Genomic DNA, 6,051 nt, shown 5'->3' on the forward strand with positions numbered 1-6,051 from the left:
AGTTTGCCTGTTTTTTAAGGCTTACAAAATATTTAATATTGTAAAATTTATCCTGAGCTCTGGTGAACCTCATATGACCACCACAAAGACACTCATTTTTTTTTTTTTTTGCAGTGCTGGGGATTGAACCCAGGGCCTTGTGCTCTACCAACTGAGCTATTATCCACAGCCCAAGACACTCATCTTGAACAACACACTTACTGATGATATTCAAAACTGTTTTATGTACAGGGAGTACCCTGTCATTAAGTGCTCCATATCAGTTTGTATTACTTATAACTTGGTTTGAAGTTACTAGCCATATTTCATATTTATTTCATATTTCGTGTTGGATAAAATATCCTCTTATATATGTCTGTTAATGTGTACATTTTTCTCCCAATCTATTTGTTATCCTATCCACATCCCTTTTGTCCAGTTAAAATTCCATGATATGTTTTCTTTTATTTTTACTTTTTTGGTACCAAGGACTGAACCCAGGGGTGATTAACCACTGAGCCACAACCTAAATCCTTTTTTATTTTGAGAAAGGATCTTGCCAAATTGCTGAGGATCTCACTAAGTTACTGAAGCTGGCCTTGAACTTGTGATCCTCCTGCCTCAGCCTTTTGAGTTTCTGGGGTTATAGACATGTGCCACTGCACCCAGCCACTCTGATATATTTTAAAAAATGCTTTTTCCTAAACTCCCTTCTGATTCTGTCTTTTTATGTGGCATCTTCCCAGGACTGCAACAATGAATAATCCAAACTGTTTACTTTCTCTGTACCCGTGCCAGAACAAACAAGCACTGCTGGAGAGAGTGCTTCCATGGGGCATGTTGATCTCACAAAACAATAATTAAATCAATGTAAGTGGATCTCCACATCGTACAGGAATCCTGTAATGATTCTCAGTCAATAACGATTCTTTCAAGCCTCCTCAAATCTTCCTCTCATTCCCTATGATTCTCAGAAGACCATCTTGAATGTTACAGAGGAAAATGGAAACCATTAAGTGGGAACTTTGTCACCAGTCCCATTTCCAACACACAGCCCAAAATGCTTCTCTATTCATACTGTTCTGTTTTCCTTCTATTACAATAGACATGTAACTATTTCTCTTAAGGCCTAATCTTCCTTTTATTTTTTTTCTGCATCTGCCTTCTCAGCCATCTTAAATTATAGATTATCTGTTCCTAATTTGAATGTTCAAATTCTTTCTCAATTTTAAAAACAGGTTCAGTTTTTCCCCAATTAAGACAAGAAAGGGAAAGAGGAAGAAAATTCTCATTTGAATCTCTCATTCCTTTCTAGCTATTGTCCTACATCTTCCTCTTTACAGAAAAAAAAAATTCAAAGCTATCTGTATCTACTGTTTCTATTTCCCTCCTTTTTTAAAAAAAAATTAAATTTAATTTTTTTAATTTTTTAAGTCTTTTTTTCCATTTTTTTTATTGGTATATTATAGTTGTGAATAATGGTAAGATTTGTTCCTCTAATAATTCCAAACCCTCTCCAATCTAACTTCCACCTTCATGGCTGTGGCTCTACCTTTGAGTTTTTAACCTGCTACACAATTGGCATTTTAGGTTAGCTAATTGTATCTATATAATATACATATATACACATATATATACATATGTATGCATACATATATATGTATGTATGTATGCATTCAATATGTGCATGTGCATGTGTGTGTGTGTGTGTGTGTGTGTGTGTATACTTTTGAGTGAGGACTATACAATGCATTTAGGATATTTAGAAGTCTACTCCTCCAGTAGCCTATTCCTGCTCTTCAGTGTATTCTCCCACTTCAAACATTGCCAATTGATCAATGTGGGACAAAAATCTCCCCCATCTGAAAAACACTGCTCTATCTCCACAGCTCAGCTTCTGCTGAGGTCACCAGGGCTTTTCACGGTATTAAATCTCATTTTCTGTCTTACTTGGTATCTCACTGGCATTTGACATTGCTAATCTCTCCCTTCTTGAAACACTTTTCTCTTGTCTCCAGTTGGAAGTGGTAAAGCAGAGTGGATTGATTAAGTTCAGGGATTTGGGGGCCAAGGTTTCTTGACTTAGAATCCTGGCTCTTAACTTCTTTATGCTTCAGTTTCCTCATCTTTAAAATGGGGATGGTAGTAGGAGAGTCTACCATGAAGGACTGTTGGGACTGTTGCAAGCCTTACATGATTTAGTATATACGCAATGCTTAGAACAGTGCCTGGAGCATGGTAAGCACTGTGTAAGTGCCAGATATATTTTAAGAGCAAGCACAGTAAGCACTATATGAGTAACTTACTCAGGTGGGTGAGAAAGTGGGGCAGAAAGAACCTGGCAGAACTAGCTGAGGTGCTACTATAGAAGCCTTGCCAATCAAAGGGCTAAAGGTGCCAAGTACTTGCCCTAGCAAGAGTCACTTCTTAAATTCTAAGAAACTGGGCAGATCTGTATTTAATTAAGCTGACTGGGTTCCTTTACTCATGAGAACCCACTGTGCAATGGCTGTAAACAACAATATCTTCAGTAATATATGTAGCCTGTTGCTGTATGGGTTGCCCTAAGGGATCTTGGAGACTGCTTTCCAGTGGGACGTTCGCATCTCTGTTCTCATGCTAGCCCCAGTCTAGGCTCCGTCCAGGTGTGTGGAGTGCCTTTGGGAAATCCCAGGGTATGGTGGCCAGGGTGTGCATTGGCCAAGTTATCATGTCCATCCACACCAAGTTGCAGAACAAGTAACATGTGAATGAGACCCTACTGGGCCAAGTTCAAGTTCCACGGCCACCAGAAGATCCACATTCTCAAAGAAGTGGGACTTTACCAAATTTAATGATGATGAATTTAAAGGCATGGTGGCTGAAAAGTGGCTTATTCCTGATGACTGTGGGGTCAAATATATCCCCATTTGTGGTCCCATGGACAAGTGGCAGACCCTGGAGTCATGAGGGCTTCCACTGTATGGTTACCTCCTTTACCACACTTATGAATAAATCCACTATCGTATCCAAACACACACACACACACACACACACACACACACACAAACTAGGAAGAAATGACAAATCTGACTTAACCATTAATTACCAATGATAATGACAAAACAGAAAACTTTCTAAATGAGCAATAGTAAAACAAAAATGTATCACCCATGCTGAAAAAAAAATTTCTACTGTTTTTCTCTTTTTCTGATAGAGAATTATGTAAAAAGACATTGTAATTTGAAGAGATTATTTAAGATATTAAGTCAAAAACTGTAGAAAAGGTATTACAGAAATTTTAATAATATTGCTCCATCATATTTTTTGAGTTATATGATGTTATACTGTGCTTTAAAAATTTGTAAATTGTTCAGATTTTTGTGCTCATATTAAATATTTACTTTCATGTCTAATTTTTTTTGGGGGGGTGTATACTGGGGGTTGAACTTGGCCACATCCCCAGTTCTATTTTATATTTTATTTAGAGACAGGGTCTCTCACTGAGTTGATTAGCACCTCGCTTTTGCTGAGGCTAGATTTGAACTCGCAATCTTCTGCCTCAGCCTCTGGAGCCACTGGGATTATAGGCTTGCACAGCCGTGCTCAACTCATGTCTAATTTTTTATTCACGATGTTGTATTCATTTTAAAAAAACTGCATCTCAAGTTACATAGGCTTCAGGCTGAACAAAACCTGAATCAATCCCTGGGCTTAGTATTTTCTCCTTCTTTCTCTATCTTTCTGCTTTTCTCATAATTTCTTTTCATGATCTTAAAAATGGGACATACACTAATATTCATGGGACGTAAAGCAAAATATTAATCAAATATATGATTTGGTGTCTTAAACTTTAGAAAACAGCCTTATTAAGATTAATTCCTCCCTCCAGATACTAATGCTTTTTAGTTATCAGATGCAACAGATATAAGCATTTTAAAACATGAAAAGAAAATTCGAGTCTATCCAAATAATTCTCAGTTGCTGGTACTGTTCATGTTGTCCATGATTCCTTTTAAAAACACTTCATTATGACCTAAGATTAGAATTTGTCCAAAATATGTAGTCCATTCATAGCCAAGATAAAAAATACAAAAAATCCATAATTTCTAATTCAGTAGAATGTTTTTATACCAATTTCATTTATTTTATGCTACAATGAGATTTTTCTAAGTAAAAGAGAAACAAGTCAGTAGAAATTTGGTAAGTATAGATAACAACTTTCTTGTATATTTCACAGAAACTCTGAAAATGAGAGGTTTGAATGATGAAGTAATAAACACTTGTAAATCAGGTAGTTTCCAATTCATTGCTTTTATTGAAATTTAAGTTGGAGCTAAGTAGTTTGCAATCCAAGTGGATCATTAAAACTAAATTTTGAATTGATTAATGTGTGATCATTGGCATTTAACTTAGGAGGTTGAAAGAAATGAGTGATATTACTGACAAAACTTCTCTTCTATATATACATACAAGTAAGAACAAAGTTTTTTAGTACTAAAAATATAAATGGAAAACAGGAATAACTAAATCCTGATTCTTTCTAACAATAAAGCAATATTAACCCATGAATAAACTTTTCTACCATCTAAAGCTATTTAAAACATTAAAAGACCAACTTTGAAAGTTTGTAAAGGACACAAGCAAGAATATTTGGAGACAACTAATCTAGACAAGTAATTGTGGAAGGCTTTATAAATCAATCATGTAAACCCTTAGAGGTGAGTGGCCATCTATTTTTAACTGTTCTGTTGGCCGACTTGGGCAGACAGCTGTGTCCGAGGGATGGAAGCTGCTTGTGGTGTGGAAGAACACTGTGTTGGCTTAGTTATTTTTAGTTGTGAAATCCTTTTTTCAATCCCTAATATTTAGAAAAACTTACTGACGGTGAACCCTGGGGTTTAATCCCCAACCCCAGAAATAGACTAAAATAAAATTAAAAGTTAAAAACACCTTTATAGCTTTGAGTGGAAGCAGTTCCCATGAGTGCTACAGAACACAGAACATGGAAATCTACAAGCTTATATCAACAGCAATTCTAGCCCATTTCCCTCAAAGCCCTCCTTTTGTTTGTCCAAGAATCTTTGTGTGTTTATTGTGGGTACTTTGGAGCCACTTTGAGTGATGGTGTTGGATCCAGATTGCCTTGATACTGAAGCCAGAATTGGGGACAGGCAGTTAGTGTAGAAATAGGAAATCGGGTCAGATCGAGAAAATAGAGGCCATCAAGCCATCCGCCTCTGGAAGTTGGAGACTGCCATGGGAGAATGGAATATCAAGGACATGCAGAACCCATTGATAACCAGATTTACCTGCCCTTGTCAGAGACTACAGGCAGGAAAGTGCTGATTAATGCCCCCTGGGCCCTTGCCTGTCTGAATCACTTTGACCCTCCCCCTGCCCCATCCGTCTCTCACCTTTTACATCTCACCTGCAAACCAGGCCTAATCCCGCAGGCAGGAAGGGAAGAGATAAGGGGAAAGAATGGGAGAATGAAACCCATAAAAAGAACGAGATTTGCTCATCCCACGGATTCCGCCTTTGGGTCCCCTTCTTCCACCCGGGAGAAGTCTGCTTTTCCTTTTCTTTAATAAAGCTGCATTTTCCACTCTACATTTGCCTCGGCGTGCTTCTCCGGCGTTATACTTCAACACCTGAGGAAGCAGGACTCGTCACCGGTAAACAGCGGTATCAATACTGCCTGATTGAAAAGTCCTCACTGCAAAGGGTGCTGGTGCACCAGCAGGAATTGAACTTGAGGATAGCTGATCTCATCTCCCTGGTTACTCCTGGTGAAAACTGAATAGTTATTATGCCCCATACACACTTAGAACACACAGTGAATATGGGGTACCCATGATGGTGAGATAGGGGCAAAGGACAAATAGTCCAAATAGATGGTAAATGATGGAGTTGGAAAGATGAGGGCTGATTATCAAAGAAAAGGAAATGTGTTGCTAATACCTCAGATCTCACTTTAACACAAGCAATTACCCCCTGGGCTGCTCCTTAGGTACATAGGGAAGAAAGAGAAGGTGGAGAAGGAGAGGAAATCTGGGATTTATAAAAGAGATAAGACTACCCCCTCCCACA

At 37.9% G+C, this 6,051-nt stretch overlaps 1 non-coding gene across 1 annotated transcript; it reads left to right on the forward strand.

Annotated features, from left to right (window-relative positions):
* Window positions 1-2,431: 2,431 nt before the first annotated feature.
* LOC124968599 (small nucleolar RNA SNORA70) lies at window positions 2,432-2,565 on the forward strand. The gene has a single exon (XR_007105785.1). It is a non-coding gene; the product is annotated as a small nucleolar RNA SNORA70 (small nucleolar RNA).
* The last annotated feature ends 3,486 nt before the right edge of the window (window positions 2,566-6,051 follow it).

This window comes from Sciurus carolinensis, chromosome 1 (assembly GCF_902686445.1).
Source record: "Sciurus carolinensis chromosome 1, mSciCar1.2, whole genome shotgun sequence".
Classification (NCBI taxonomy): domain Eukaryota; kingdom Metazoa; phylum Chordata; class Mammalia; order Rodentia; family Sciuridae; genus Sciurus; species Sciurus carolinensis.